At 48.4% G+C, this 15,743-nt stretch overlaps 1 protein-coding gene across 2 annotated transcripts in view; it reads left to right on the forward strand.

Moving 5' to 3' along the window:
* The first annotated feature begins 1,124 nt into the window (after nt 1–1,124).
* Nucleotides 1,125–15,743, forward strand: part of SCAP (SREBF chaperone) — a 51,201-nt gene continuing 36,582 nt past the window's right edge. For both annotated transcript variants that reach the window (XM_066244559.1, XM_066244560.1), the window contains exon 1: nt 1,125–1,288. The gene's annotated coding sequence lies outside the window, so the exon portion shown is untranslated. The remainder of the gene's footprint in view (nt 1,289–15,743) is intronic.

The following is a 15,743-nucleotide window of genomic DNA, read 5'->3' on the forward strand; positions in this document are numbered from 1 at the left end:
GTTTTCTCCTTGCACCTCTGCACTTCATGCTACCCTGGCTGTGCCCTGGAGAACAGGGACAGGATCGGACAGGGTCTCCGCTATATCCAGGTGGCCCTGGGTTGGGTGCTCGGGGCAGCGCGGGGTGGGGGGGCGCAGCAGGGCTAACCCCCTGACCCTCCAGACTCAGTCCACGAGAGGGAGGGTAGTGTTATCAAGGTGCCAGCGCCGGCCCATAGGCAATCGCAAAGGGCAGCTTCCTGGCATGGGTTAGCGCCCCCAGAGCAGAAGAAGCCTCGCCTTTGCCGTGTGAGACTCAGAAGCAGGACCTGCCTGGGGGTGGGGGTAGGTTTCGGGAGTACTTATACCTGGCCTGTGGTAGTGCAGTGGATAGAACCTCGACCTGGAACGCTGAGGTCCCTGGTTCAAAACCCAAGGCTTACCTGGTCAAGGCACATACAAGAAGCAACTACTACCAGTTGATGCTTTCCTCTCCTCCCCCCCCCCTTTCTCTACTTTCGCTAAAATTAATAAATAAAAATTTCAAAACAAAAAACTACTTGTGCAATGCGCTCAGTTCAGCACCTGACAGTAAATGCTCTGTGGATGTAGCTATTACAACAAATGCATATTTCATGTAGAAAATGGTTGAATGTCCAGCAAATGCAAAAAACCTAGTACCTATGAACCTCCACCCAGACATATATATCTACTGACCACACAGCGGTATCGTCTCAGCCCTTCCCCATAGACTGTTTTTAACAAAAATGAGACCATACTCGACAGCTCATTTTGAATCACTTTTCAAGGACATCTTTCAACATCAGTATTTATAAAACATTCTTTTAAAAGGCTGTACATAATTTATTCGACCCATCTGCATTTGTTGTGTTCTTCTGTTGCTCTTCATTTTTTGCTGAACAGATCACGGGCATCTTGTGCACGTTGTTGCTAACTCTCCGGAACCGGTGTCAAAAGCCCTGGATGCGGTCCTCCGCTCCGCACTTCTTCCTTCCTGCCGGTTGGGCGGCCGGCGTCCGCCAGGGGGCGGGCGGGAGCTGCGGACGGAGCTCGACTGCGCATGCTCGCGCCTCTGGGAACACGTGCGGCGGGCGGCGGCGGCGGGGCGGGAGGGGAAAGGTAGGAGGTGAGAGGTGAAGGGGCGGAGAGCTGCGCGGCCGTCTGGCGGCCGGGAGAGAGAAAGAGAGGGCGGGCGCCACGCACCGGACCGCGATCCGGGAGCGCGCACGCCGCGCCGCGCCCCGCCCTCGGTACTGCCGCCGCCGCCGGGGAGCAGCTGCCGCCACAGGTACCACCGCGCGCGTCCCCACGGCGCCTGCTCGCGGGCCCCGGCTCGGGCCTTCCGCCGCGCGGCCCCGGGAGCCCCGGGATGGGAGGTGCCTCGGGCGCGGGCGTGGGCGCTGTCCAGCAGCTGCGCCGCCCAGGCGGGGAGACCGCAGCCTGGAGCGGGGCCGGCCCGCCGCGGCCCCCGTCCGCCCCCCCCCCTCCGGCCCCAGGTGACCGCCGCCGGGAGGGGGGTCTCGCTGCTGCGCCCCTGGCCCCGCCGGCCCCGGGGAAGCTGTCGGTTCTAGAACCTGCCTTTGGGGCTGTCCGGGCTTTCCGGAGTGCGGGGGAGAGCACGCTGCTCACTCCCACCTCTTCTGGAAGATCTGATTGAGAGACACCACGTAGCTTGGGTGGGTTTAGCTTGGTTTCTCGTTTTCTGTGTTGCTGAAACCCACACTCGGCTCGCTAGCGTGGCCTGTTGACTTCTAGGTGGGCTTAGTACCTCTGTGTGCCACACAGGATTATAGCGTCACGACAGCATTAGCTGCTGAGAGCTCTGGGTCCAGCCTGTTTGCATCGCGGAAAGGCGTACAGGTGGGCATGCTGCTGGGCGGAGGGGGTTCGGGCTGGAGTTTCCCCTCGGTCGCCCACCTCCTGCCCTACCTTGTGTGGTGACAGCGCTGCGTGTGACTAAACCCTTTCCGGAGATTTTGTAATAATGCTTGTACAGAGGGTGTAGAATGATGTTAGCCTGTGTGGGTTTTCTCCCGTCTAACCAAACGTTTCGTGGAGTTGGGTTGTGCAGCGTCCTCGATGATGTGCTGTCCTCTCAGGATACCGTGCTGACGATGGAAGCTCTTACAAGGGAGCCGGGGACAGGTGTGTCGTCTTAGCGCTGAATACCTTTTAGCTGTTTCTGAGAGTGATGCCCAGTTGACGACCCGTACTTTTTAAAAATTGTATGTCAGTCAATACAATTTAGGTTTGAAGCGTGCTACACATTTGCAGCACTCCTACAGGGAGGGCACACAATGTAAAAAGTACTAAATATGTATAAAAATATGTCCTTATTCATTCTTTGGGTCATAGCTTGAAATGGAAAGAATTAGGTCTCAGGAGTCAGTCTGATGTTTGAGAGTTCTCTGTTTCGTTGTGGCAAAAACAGTACCTCTCTTTGTTGTAATCTCTGGCTTAGGGGACCCCCCCCAAGTCATCTAGTGTACTGTTGGACGATGGGTAAAAACGTCTACTCCAAGTTTATGACTAGAAAATGGAGGCATAAAGGTTGTGAATTGCCTGAGGTCGTGTGTGAGCAAATGCACTGTCCGTTGGGAAACAAACCGCACTTGTGGGTTCAGTACACACGCATTTCTTAACGTTCGGGGTAGACTTTAAGGAGGCTTACCCTCCTCGTGTCTAGCCCTCCATGTGAATGGGCCCAGACACCCTGAATGATGACACTTAGGTTTATGTGCTGTTTGCTTACTGGCTCTGACAGGTGCATCGTATAATGGTTGGTATCGCCACGCATGATCAGATGCGAAGCTGCCCCTCAGAGAGAAACTGGTTTCCCGGCGTTACCCAGCTTGTAAGTTGATAGCTCAGGCCTTCAAACCAGGCCTGCCTGACTACCACCTGAGCTACTCCTACTCTAACCTCCTTCTTCCCTGCGTTGGCCGATGAAACAAAGTCCAGGTGACTTCTTTTGCCACCCGAAACGATAGTTGTAGGTAAAATATTTATTGAGCACTTGTGTTATACTGTGCTGGGTGCTCTAATAATCGCTTATCTCAATCATAATAACCCAGTGAGATGATACAGTTATCACTCCCTTTACTGATGAGTTTTAGAGACGTTATCTGACTGGCCCTGGGTCACCTGGTAAATCGGGGCGTAGACCCAAGTTTGTCTGACAACAGAGTCAGTGCTCTTAAACTGTTTGCACCTGCTGGCGTCATAGTCCTCACCACTGTCCACTGGCGGGTGATGAGGTGAAGGAGGAAGGCAGCGTCACAGACTTGAGTCGGAGGTGGTGGAACTGAGCAGGAAGGAGACAGCAGTTTGGCTACCGCTTTTGACTGCTTCCACTTGAGTGGTTAGGAGCACTGCCTGGGGATGCTCGCGCCCTTGCTGGGCCACACGTAAGCTTTGCAGTGGAGTCCAAAGCGGGCAGGTGTGTGTGTATGTGTGTGTGTGTCAAGCATCAAGAGTGAACATGGGTCTCAGGAAAAAGAACTATCTTCACGTTTATATCAGCCTTACTGAATTTTTATTACATATTTTATAACGTACATATGTAGTATCACAGTAATATACGTACCTATCATTTATATATAAACATATTATACATATATTGGAGATATATACTCAAATTTTTGCTGTTGGGGATTCATAACCAAAAACATTTGTAAACCACTGGTTTATTGGATATTTCATATTTTTTAAAAGCATAAATTAAAAAAAAAGAGCATAAATTATGGCCCTGGCTTGGTAGTTTGGTTGGTTAGAGGGTCATCCCTAAGCACAGAGATTGTTGGTTCGATCCCCAGTCAGGGCACATACAGGAACAGAGCTATGTTTTTTATATGTGTGTGTGTGTGTGTGTCTCTCTTCCCCTTCCTGTCTCTGTCTAAAATCAACAAAATAAACATTGAAAAAATAAAAGCTTAAATTATGTGAAGCATTATACTAATCATTTGTTCCTGACCTGGAAGTCTAGAGAAGGTCAGTGTCATTTCACATAATCAGAGAGAATGGTGTTTCATATTTATAACCAGTTTAAATTATTTTAACATTGCAGTCATGAGTGTGAATGAGGATATCTGAACAGTCTGTGTCTCAAAGAAGCACTGATCTTAAGTTTGAAGCTACAGTGTGTGATCTGAAGCCCTTTGGAAGTTAAATTTTGTTGGACCTCTTCTTTCTGAAACATGTTAATTTCAGTTAGAAGCCAGTGAAACTAAAATAATCAGTTCACACAAATATGGCAGTTGTAATAGTGATATTTGTGCTGTTCCCCAACTTTAGAGTATTTTAAAATCATCTAAATATTGAAATTACAATTACTTACGTTGTAGCCCTATCACTTTTTTTTAAAATTTTTTTATTTGTTTATTTTTTTACAGAGAGTGAGTTAGAGAGAGGGATAGACAGGTACAGAAAGACAGGAACGGAGAGAGATGAGAAGCATCAATCATTAGTTTTTCGTTGCACATTGCAACACCTTAGTTGTTCATTGATTGCTTTCTCACATGTGCCTTGACCGCGGACCTTCAGCAGACCGAGTAACCCCTTACTGGAGCTAGCGACCTTGGGTTCAAGCTGGTGGGCTTTTTGCTCTAACCAGATGAGCCCACGCTCAAGCTGGCAACCTCGGGGTCTAGAACCTGGGTTCTCTGCATCCCAGTCTGAGGTTCTATCCACTGCGCCACCGCCTGGTCAGGCGCCTTATCACTTTTTACAAACTGGATTTGATTTTCTTCAGTTTATCCCACTGTAGTGGTTGGCACATTATCTCACAATGAGTTGTTCCAAAATTCTAGCTAATTTAGAAAATAGCTTTATCATCTTCCAGCTTGTCATTTCATAATTGAATAGATTAGTATTTATTCAGGGTTTAGGTTAAAATAACAGTGGGTTTTGAGCAAGAAATACATTTATTTTCTAGACAAGATATTTTTTTTATCTAAGTGAGGCATTATTACTTATACTAGTAATATAATTATACTATAATTATACTAGTGGTTCTTAAACCTTAGCATTAAAAAATCACCCGGAGGCCTGACCAGGCAGTGGCACAGTGGATAGAGCATTGGACTGGGATGCGGAGGACCCAGGTTCAAGACCCCGAGGTCGCCAGCTTGAGCACGGGCTCATCTGGCTTAAGCAAAAATTTACCAGCTTGGACCCAAGGTCACCAGCTTGAGCAAGGGATTACTCAGTCTGCTGAAGGCCCACAGTCAAGGCACATGTGAGAAAGCAATCAGTGAACAACTAAGGTGTCCAAACGAAAACCTGATGATTGATGCTTCTCATCTCTCTCTGTTCCTGTCTGTCTGTCCCTATCTACTATCCCTCTCTCTGACTCTCTGTCCCTGTAAAAAAAAAAAAAAAAAAAAAAAAAAAAATCACCCCGAGGACTTGTTTTAACCCCACCTCCAGAGTCGCAATTCTGTAAGTCCGGTTGGCCCCAGAATTTGAATTTCAGGCAAATTACCAGGTGTTGCCGCTGCTGGCCCCGGGAACCATACTTTGAGAGCCAGGGTTCCGTACAGATGCACCTAAAACCAGAGCATGATGCCACTATTTAATGTTTCATGCTGAATAGCACTAGTCATTCTTAGAGTATTGTTTTGCCAAGTACATAGCAGGCTGTGGGTTTTTAGTCAGTTTTTTCCTTATTTTTAGGTGAGGTTATGATGAAATTGTATTATTTTAACATTTTATTTACTGGTTTTAGAGAGAGTGTGCTCATGTGAGCAAGAGAAATATAAAGCCCTAAAACATAAATGAGTGGAAACATTGATTCCACTCATTCATGCATTAATTGGTTGATTCATGTATGGGCCCTAACTGGGATCAAACCTGCAACTTTGTCATATCAGGATTGATGCTCTGAACTCCCTGGCCAGGGCAAGATTGCATTTTCAATTATAGTGTGATTTCTACTCTTTTCCTGCAATCTCATATTTCTAAATTTCTTCAGGGATTAGGTTTTTTATTGTTGTTGTTGTTGTTTTTTTTTCCATTTTTCTGAAGCTGGAAACAGGGAGAGACAGTCAGACAGACTCCCGCATGCGCCCGACCGGGATCCACCCGGCACGCCCACCAGGGGCGATGCTCTGCCCACCAGGGGGCGATGCTCTGCCCATCCTGGGCGTCGCCATATTGCGACCAGAGCCACTCTAGCGCCTGAGGCAGAGGCCACAGAGCCATCCCCAGCGCCCGGGCCATCTTTGCTCCAATGGAGCCTTGGCTGCGGGAGGGGAAGAGAGAGACAGAGAGGAAAGCGCGGCGGAGGGGTGGAGAAGCAAATGGGCGCTTCTCCTGTGTGCCCTGGCCAGGAATCGAACCCGGGTCCTCCGCACGCTAGGCCGACGCTCTACCGCTGAGCCAACCGGCCAGGGCCTGTTGTTGTTGTTGTTTTTAATACAAGTCATCTATGTTGAAGAAACATTAATAGGTGCGCACGCACACATACACACACAGAGTTAAGTTGTCTGATCCTTCTCTCTATATTGGGATCATGCTCTTTTGTATCCATTTTCTATGTTATTTTGTGATCTTTTTTCTTTTCCTTTTTCTTTTAAGTGAGAGGGAGATAGACTGACTACCACATGCATTCCAACTGAGATCCACCCAGCAGCCCGTCTGGGGCTGATGCCAGCTATTTTTAGCACCTGAGGCCAATGCTCAAACCAATCAAGCCACTGTCTGTGAGAGGGAAAGAGAGAGAGAAGGGGGAGAGGGAGGGGAAGAGAAGCAGACGGTCGATTCCATGTGTACCCTGACTGCGAATTGAACCTGGATGTCTGTATGCTGGGCCGATGCTCTAGCCACTGAGCGGACTGGCCAGGACTGTGACCATCTTTTCATGTGAACTATTCTACAATTTTTTTTATTTTCATTACAGAGACAGAGAGAGGTATAGATAGGGACAGACAGGAACGGAGAGAGATGAGAAGCATCATTAGTTTTTCGTTGTGCATTGCAACACCTTAGTTGATCATTGATTGCTTTCTCATGTGTGCCTTGACCGTGGGCCTTCAGCAGACCAAGTAACCCCTTGCTCGAGCCAGTGACCTTGGGTTGAAGCTGGTGAGCTTTTGCTCAAATCAGATGAGCCCGCACTCAAGCTGGCAACCTCGGGGTCTCAAACCTGGGTCCTCGGCATCCCAGTTCGACGCTCTATCCACTGTGCCACCGCCTGGTCAGGCTATTCTACAATTTTTTAAAAATTATTTTTTATTTATTTATTCATTTTAGAGAATAAGACAGAGAGAGAGAAAGAAGGGGGGAGGAGCAGGAAGCATCAACTCCCATATGTGCCTTGACCAGGCAAGCCCAGGGTTTTGAACCAGCGACCTCAGCATTCCAGGTCGACGGTTGATCCACTGTGCCACCAGAGGTCAGGCTACAATTTTTTTTAAATATAAAATCTCATTTATTTTTATGTTTTTCAGTAACTTTCTCCTTTGAGCAGCCTGTCCAACCTAACATGCAGTATTTGGCTGTGGGCTGGGTTTTGCCTTTCAGAGGACTGCTGTCACTCAGGAAGTCTCCAATCACAGTCTCTCTCTTCTGTGACATTCCTCCGTTGCTTCCCACTCTCACGATCTGCCCTAAGCTGGCCTACTCAGCCCTTCTTTCCTCTACCAGCTCATGTTTGTACTCATCTGCATGGGGTGATTGGGTTCTTTCTTTCAGACCTGAGTCCATTCAGTCACCTTTGTCACCCCAGTTACAGGAACATCAAGACCTGCCTTTACAGACAACAGAGAATGTTACATATCATAGTCTTGTCCAGGAGAATAATCTTTTTTGGGGGGAGGGGGAGAGAAGCATCAACTCATAGTTGTGTCATTTTAGTTCTTCATTGATTGCTTCTCATATGTGCCTTGACCGGGGGTGGGGGTAGCTCAAGCTGAACCAGTGACCTTGGGTGCAAGCCAGCAATCTTGGGCTCAAGCCAGTGACCATGGGATCATTTTTTTTTTTTAATTTTTTTTTTATTTTATTTATTCATTTTTAGAGAGGAGAGAGACAGAGAGGGAGAGAGAGGAGAGAGAGACAGAAGGGGGGAGGAGCTGGAAGCATCAACTCCCATATGTGCCTTGACCAGGCAAGCCCAGGGTTTCGAACCGGCGACCTCAGCATTTCCAGGTCGACGCTTTATCCACTGCGCCACCACAGGTCAGGCCATGGGATCATTTTGATGATCTTGTGCTCAAGCCAGTGGCCTTGGGGTTTCGAACCTGGGACCTCAGAGTCCCAGGCTGATGCTCTGTTCACTGTGCCACCACCAGTCAGGCAAGGAGAATAATCTTGAATTCTTTACCTTCTAAAAGCTATCCCGAGCTTAACTGTGAGACGGGACATCCCGGGTTCTGTGCCGGAAGCCATTTCAGCGCACCGTTCCAGGCAGTGTTCTGCTTTTGGATTATTAGGAAGCAGCCTAACTCTGGCCCCTCTTCCAAGTTAGTTTTTTTTTCCCCCCCTTTTTTTTTTTTTTTTTTTTTTTTTTGTATTTTTCTGAAGCTGGAAACGGGGAGAGACAGTCAGACAGACTCCCGCATGTACCCGACCAGGATCCACCCGGCACGCTTACCAGGGGGTGACGCTCTGCCCACCAGGGGGCGATGCTCTGCCCCTTTGGGGCGTGGCTCCACCACGACCAGAGCCACTTCAGCGCCTGGGCAGAGGCCAAGGAGCCATCCCCAGCGCCCAGGCCATCTTTGCTCCAATGGAGCCTCGCTGCGGGAGGGGAGGAGAGAGAGAGAGGAAGGAGAGGGGGAGGGGTGGAGAAGCAGATGGGCGCCTCTCCTGTGTACCCTGGCTGGGAATCGAACCCGGGACTTCTGCACGCCAGGCCGATGCTCTGCCACCGAGCCAACTGGCCAGGGCCCCAAGTTAGTTTTTTACTGAACTCTCTCTCTTGCAGGGTCTCATCAGCTTGCATTGAGATCTAGATAAAAAGTCCCCAAGAAAACCTGTGAGGCCAATTAGAAATTTTCTTCAGGTTCAGGGTCTGGGATGGCCATGTCTCTTCTGAGCAACTGTTTTGATTTTGTCTAGAGTACAGGTATGGGCAAAAGTAGGTTTACAGTTGCTTGTATGGAAAAAGACATGCAGATTATGATTATTACAGTAGTTTAATTAACTCAAAAGAGTGTCACAATGCAGCCGTAAACCTACTTGCAAAACTGGAACTCCGTGCCCCAGACAGCAACTCCCCAGACCCTGGCCACCACCATGCAACTTCTGTCTCCCTCTGAATTTTCCTCTTCTAGCCTCTCGTCTGACTGGAATCATGCTACATCTGTCCTGTTGTGACTGGCTTATTTCACTCAATGTCATGTTTTCAGTGTTCATCCATGTTGTAGCGTTTGTCAATTTCATTGCTTTTTCAGGCTAAATAATATCCTATTGTATGTATATCTACATTTTGTTTATGTCTTCATCTGCCAGTGAATATTTGGGCAGTTCCTATCTCTTGCCACTTGTGAATAATGCTGTTATAAATACGGATATACAGAAAGCTATTCGAATGTCTACTTTGAATTCTTTGAGTATATACTTAGGAGAGGAATTGCTGGATCACATGGTAAGTCTATGTTTAATTTTTGAGGAACCATTAAACAATTTTCCGTAGTGGCTGCATCATTTTACATTTCCCCAGGGATGCACATGTGCTCCCAGTTCTTCACATTCTTGCCAACACTTGTTATTTTCCTTTCCTTTTCCTTTTCCTTTTCCTTCCTTCCTTCCTTTCTCTCTCTCTCTCTTCTTCTCTCTCTCTCTCTTTCTTTCTCTCCCTCTCTCCTTTCCTTTCCCCCCTCCCTCCCTTCCTTCCGAGAGACACACACACACCAAAGGTAGAGAGATGAAAACCATCAATTTACAGTTGCAGACCTTAGTTGTTCATTCATCGCTTTCTCATATGTACCCTCACTGGGGGGCTCCAGCAGAGTGAGTGACCCCTGGCTCAAGCCAGCGATCTTTGGCCTCAAGCCAGTGACCATGGGGTCATGCCTATAATCCCACGCTCAATCCCCCAGTGACCCTGCTTTCCAGCTGGTGAGCCTGCGCTCAAGCCAGCGACCTCAGGGTTTTGAACCTGCGTCCTCAGCATCCCAGGTTGATGCTCTGTCCACTGTGTACCTGGTCGGGTCCAGCACTTGCTATTTTCCATTTGTTTACTTGTGTTTATTTTTTAATAAAGCCACCCTCAGTGGGTGTGGAACGGTATTTCACTGTGTTTTGACGTATAGTTCCATGATGGCTGGTGATGTTGAGAATCTTTCCATGTGCTGGTGTCCATTTGTAGATCTTCTTTAGAGAAATGTCTTTCAAGTCCTTTGAATCAGGTTGTCTCTGTTTTTGTTGCTAAGTTGTAGGAGTTTTTCATAGATTCTGGATATTGGCGCTGGCTGGTGGCTCCATGGACAGTGTCGTCCTGGCTCCCTGAGGTCATGCTTTCTATCCCCATCAGTGCTCATATGAGAAGCAACCAGTGAGTGCACACCTGAGTGGCACAAATTGATGCTTCTCTCTCTCCCCCTTTCTCCTTCTCTCCTGCTCTCTCTCCCTCTCTCTCCCCCTCTCTCCCCCTTTCTCCTTCTCTCCTGCTCTCTCTCCCTCTCTCTCCCCCTCTCTCCCCCTCTCTCCCCCTTTCTCCTTCTCTTCTGCTCTCTCTCCCTCTCTCCCCCTTTCTCCTTCTCTCCTGCTCTCTCTCCCTCTCTCTCCCCCTCTCTCCCCCTCTCTCCCCCTTTCTCCTTCTCTCCTGCTCTCTCTCCCTCTCTCTCCCCCTCTCTCCCCCTCTCTCCCCCTTTCTCCTTCTCTCCTGCTCTCTCTCCCTCTCTCCCCCTTTCTCCACTCTCTCCCCCTCTACCCCCTTCTCTTCCCCTCTCCCCTCTCTCCCCCTCCTCCCCCTCTCCTCCTCTCTCCCCCTCTCTCCCCCTCTCTCCCTCTCCTTCCCTCTTTCTCCCTCTCTCTTCTTCTCCCCTTCCTCTCCCCCCTCCCCCTTTCTCTTCCCTCCCTCCCCCTTTTTTAAATCAATGGAAAAAATTTAAAACATGTATATTTTCTGGATATTAATACCTTATTAGATATACGACTCACAAATATTTGTTCTCATTCTGTGGGTTGTCCACGCTGTTGATAGCTTCCTTTGCATAAAAATATTAATTTTTATTAAGTCCAATTTGTCTACCTTTTCTGTTGTTGCCTATGCTTTTGAGAAATCCTCAAATCCAATACCATGAAGGTTTCCCATTTTCCCTTAAGAGTGTATAGTTTTAGCTATTATTTGGTCTTTGATCCATTTTGAGTCCGTTTCTGTCTGAGGGAAGGGCCCAGCCTCATTGTGTGTGCGGCTCCCATTTCCCAGCTCCGAGGAAGAGGGCCCAGGTGAACTGCATCTCTGGGCTCTTCTTTCCGCTCACAAACTGCTGTTGCACATTTTGTGTTTGGAATGGCACCATCTTCCTGCGGCATTTGTATTAAAAGCTCTTGAGATAATAAAATAGAGACTCATCACACCTCCACTGTGGTGTAAACCACCCAGAACCCTGGTGCTCTCAGCAGACCACACTCAGCAAACCAGGCAAGAGGCCTCCGTCCTGTGTGGCCTGGATGTGCCCCTGTGTGGCTGGGAGCAGGAGGCCGTTCCCGGCCATGCTCCTGTCTGCACCTGCTGGGACCGAGGCTAAGGGCACCTTCCCCCCTGGGCCAAAGGTCTGGTCTTGTGAAATAGCAGGGATTGCCCGATTGGGCTCCTGGGTTGTTTCTAGCTTTTAACCAGTTTCTTTGCCCATGATGATAGCAGAGGTCAGTTCAGTCCCTTTGTTAGTCATTCCTGACCAGAACAAGAGAGGATAAGAATTTAGGTAGCTGGGGCCCTGGCCGGGTAGCTCAGTTGGTTAGAGCATCATCCCAATACAATGTCCAGGTCAGACACAAGAATCATCCAGTGAGGCCCTGGCCGGTTGGCTCAGTGGTAGAATGTTGGCCTGGCGTGCAGGAGTCCTGGGTTCGATTCCCGGCCAGGGCACACAGGAGAAGCACCCATCTGCTTCTCCACCCTTCCCCCCTCCTTCCTCTCTCTCTCTCTCTTCCCTTCCCACAGCCAATGCTCCATTGGAGCAAAGTTGGCCGGGCGCTGAGGATGACTCTGTGGCCTCTGCCTCAGGCGCTAGAATGGCTCTGGTTGCAGCAGAACAACGCTCTGGATGGGCAGAGCATCGCCTCTAGTGGGCATGCCGGGTAGATCCCGGTCGGTCGCATGCAGGAGTCTGATTGCCTCCCCGTTTCCAACTTTGGAAAAATACAAAAAAAAAAAATCATAAATAAGCGGAACAACAATTCCATGTTCCCCCCTCCCCCTTCTCCCCCTCTCCTCCTATCCCTCTTCCCTTTCTTTCTCTCTCAAATCATAAAATAAGTTTAACTAAAATTTTTACTTGATTTTTAGAGAGATAGAGGATGAGGAGAGATGGGAGGGGGAAGGGAAGCATGACTTTATTGTTCTACTCAGTCATACATTCATCATCGGTTGCTTCCCTTGTGTACCCTGACCAAGGATTGAACCTGCAACCTTGTCATTTTGGAACGATGCTCTAACTCACTGAGCTAACCTGCCAGGACCTCACAAAAGAAAATCTAAAAGAAAGATTGTAGGTAGCTGCTGTTGTGAGAGAAAACCTTTAGTATTTGTTGATGTTCATGTACATGGCTCTTTGTGATGGCCTTCACAACCAGTTCGTGTCGTTTGGTCCCCCATCACTCTAGGTGTCACTGTGCCATCTCAACAGGTATTCTGATTACTCTCTTGCAAATATGTGTTCTCAGGCTTCAGATTCTCTGAAATCGGTTTTTTGTTTTTTGTTGTTTTTTTTACAGAGACAAGAGAGTCAGAGAGAGGGATGGATAGGGACAGACAGACAGGATAGGAGAGAGATGAGAAGCATCAATCATCAGTTTTTCGTTGCGACACCTTAGTTGATCATTGATTGCTTTCTCATATGTGCCTTGACCGTGGGCCTTCAGCAGACCAAGTAACCCCTTGCTTGAGCCAGTGACCTTGGGTCTAAGCTGGTGAGCCTTGCTCAAACCAGATGAGCCGCGCTCAAGCTGGCAACCTCGGGGTCTCGAACCTGGGTCCTCCGCATCCCAGTCCAACGCTCTATATCCACTGTGCTACCACCTAGTCAGGCAAAATCGGTTTTCTTATTCATGAACTGAAATTTCTTCCTTTTTTCAGTACTGTTAACTTGAAAATTCCTCCGGCTTATTTGGCTAATTTTGATGCTTAGAGAAACATTTTTTTCCTGTCCTGATCATTGGTCCGTTTTGTAAAGCAACATTCGGAAAAAAGCCCGTCTTTCCCCCAAAGATGACTTACCTGCTCCAAAGGTCTAGTTTAGCCTGGTAAACAGACCTGCAGTGACTTTCCACTCGGCACCAGATGAGGTGTGGGTGCTCCAGGGAACACAGAGGTGCTTCAGCTGTGACTGCTCCCAGGGGGGACCAGGCGGCCAGGAAGGCTGAGAGCCAGAGTGGGCCCGGGGCGGGGTGCGAGCACACAGGCTGACCTGGAGGGGGGGGGGCTGCTGCTTAGGCCGGGAAGCTCGGCTCTTTTCTTTTTTTTTTTTTTTAATTTTACCTTTTCAATGCGGGAAAACATTCACATGGCACAAAATTTAAAAGGTACAACAGGGTGTGCACGGGAAAGTTTCCCTTCCTTCTTGCCCCTGGCCGCCAGATCCTCTCCCAGAGGCAGCCAGTGCTCCTGGTCTCGAGTGTCCGGTCAGGCGGCTGTGTGCACAACACAGACACACACACGAGAGCCCTTCTCTTTTACATGAAGGTGGCTTCATATCCCTTGCTTTCTTCCTCTGTGGTAATAGTTCATTCTCAACACGTGAGAGCTTTCTCATTGTCTTTTACACTGTTCCGTCGTCAGGATGTACCTTCCTTTACTCACCCAGAGCTTTCCTGAGGGACACGGACGGTGTTGCAGGTTTTGCTGTTGCAGATAATACCGAGTGACCTTCCATAGGCACCAGCCCGGCATGGCCAGGTACAACTGTCCAGTCACTTACCGAGGCAGGAGTGCCAGGCTGGTGAGGGTATGCCTTTGCCATTTTGATGGCTCTTGCCAGATACATCTCCATAGAAGGTTTGTCCACACCTGCTCCTCAGCCGGGTGGCGTGCCTGTTACCCTCACCCTCCCTGGCACTGTGGTACCACACAGTTTGATCTTTGCCAGTCCAGTAGGTGAAAAAATAGTTTTTCTCTCTCCCCCCAAACATCTCAGTTCAAATTATAGAAAAGTTAAGAGACTAGTAGAATGAACACTTACAGTTTAGGTTGTTTTGATGAGTCTCTCATGTTGCTATAAGGTTGAAGGGCCATTTCCATTTGCTTTCCTGTGAAAAAGCTGATCATACCCTTGACCCATTTTCTATTAGGTTTTGGTTTTTAAAATTGATTTTTTAAAATTATTTATATATGAAGAAACTTAGCACGTTGTGGTGATGTGAATTGCTATTATATATTTTTCAGATTATTTATCTTTTTACTTAGGATGGTTTTATCATTAAAAAGTTTTGCTTCTCCTGACTGGTGGTGGCACAGTGGATAAAGTGTCAGCCTGGGACTCTGAGGTCCCAGGTTGAAACCCTGAGGTCACCAGCTTGAGCACGGGCTCATCTGGCTTGAGCGTAGGCTCGTCAGCTTGAGCATGGGGTTGCTGGCTTGAGCCCAAGGTCGCTGGCTTGAGTAAGGGGTTACTGGCTTGTCTGGAGCCCCCAGTCAAGGCACGTATGAGAAGTAATCAATGAACAACTAAAGTGACGCAACTATGAGTTGATGCTTCTTACTTCTCCCCTTCTTCCCCTCTCTCCCTCTCCTCCTGTCCCCTCTCTCCTTTACCCCTCTCCCTACTGTCTCTTTTTTTTTGTATTTTTCTGAAGTGAGAAACCAGGGTGGGGGTAGGTTGGGGGTTGGGTGGAGGCAGACAGACAGACTTCTGCATGCGCCTGACTGTGATCCACCCAGCATGCCCACCAGGGGGTGATGCTCTGCCCATCTGGGGCGTTGCTCCATTGCGGCCGGAACCATTCTAGCGCCTGAGGCAGAGGCCATGGAGCCATCCTCAGCACCTGGGCCAACTTTGCTCCAATGGAGCCTTGGCTGCAGGAGGGGAAGAGAGAGATAGAAAGGAGAGGGGGAAGGGTGGAGAAGCAGGTGGGCGCTTCTCCTGTGTGCCCTGACTGGGATTCAAACCCGGGACTTCCACACGCTGGGCCAACACTCTACCGCTGAGCCAACTGGCCAGGGCCCCTACTCTCTCTTCTCTCCCTCTCTCTTCTTCTCTTTCTCCTCTCCCTCTCTTGCTTAAAAAAAAAAGAAAGTTTTAGTTCTTAATTGGGTCATATTCATTGGCCTTTTAAGCCTTTAGGTTTCCTGATATGCCTAAAAGATCTTCCCTAGTAGAAAAATATGAAAAATTATTTTGTGGTTTCTGAAAGTACTTTTTATGTTTAATTTTTTACCTTGAAATTTTTTATACATCTGATTTATTTTGGTGTGAGGTGGAGGTCCAACTAAATGTTTTTCTGAATAGCCATGCATTCGTTGTAACACCTTTTACTGAACAACCCATCTTTCCCAGTAACTATCTCTCATCATTTACTATGTGTGATATATTTTGCCACATATCAATCATGTACACATTTTGGTCTCTTTCTGTACT

This window comes from Saccopteryx bilineata, chromosome 10, assembly GCF_036850765.1.
Source record: "Saccopteryx bilineata isolate mSacBil1 chromosome 10, mSacBil1_pri_phased_curated, whole genome shotgun sequence".
Lineage (NCBI taxonomy): Eukaryota > Metazoa > Chordata > Mammalia > Chiroptera > Emballonuridae > Saccopteryx > Saccopteryx bilineata.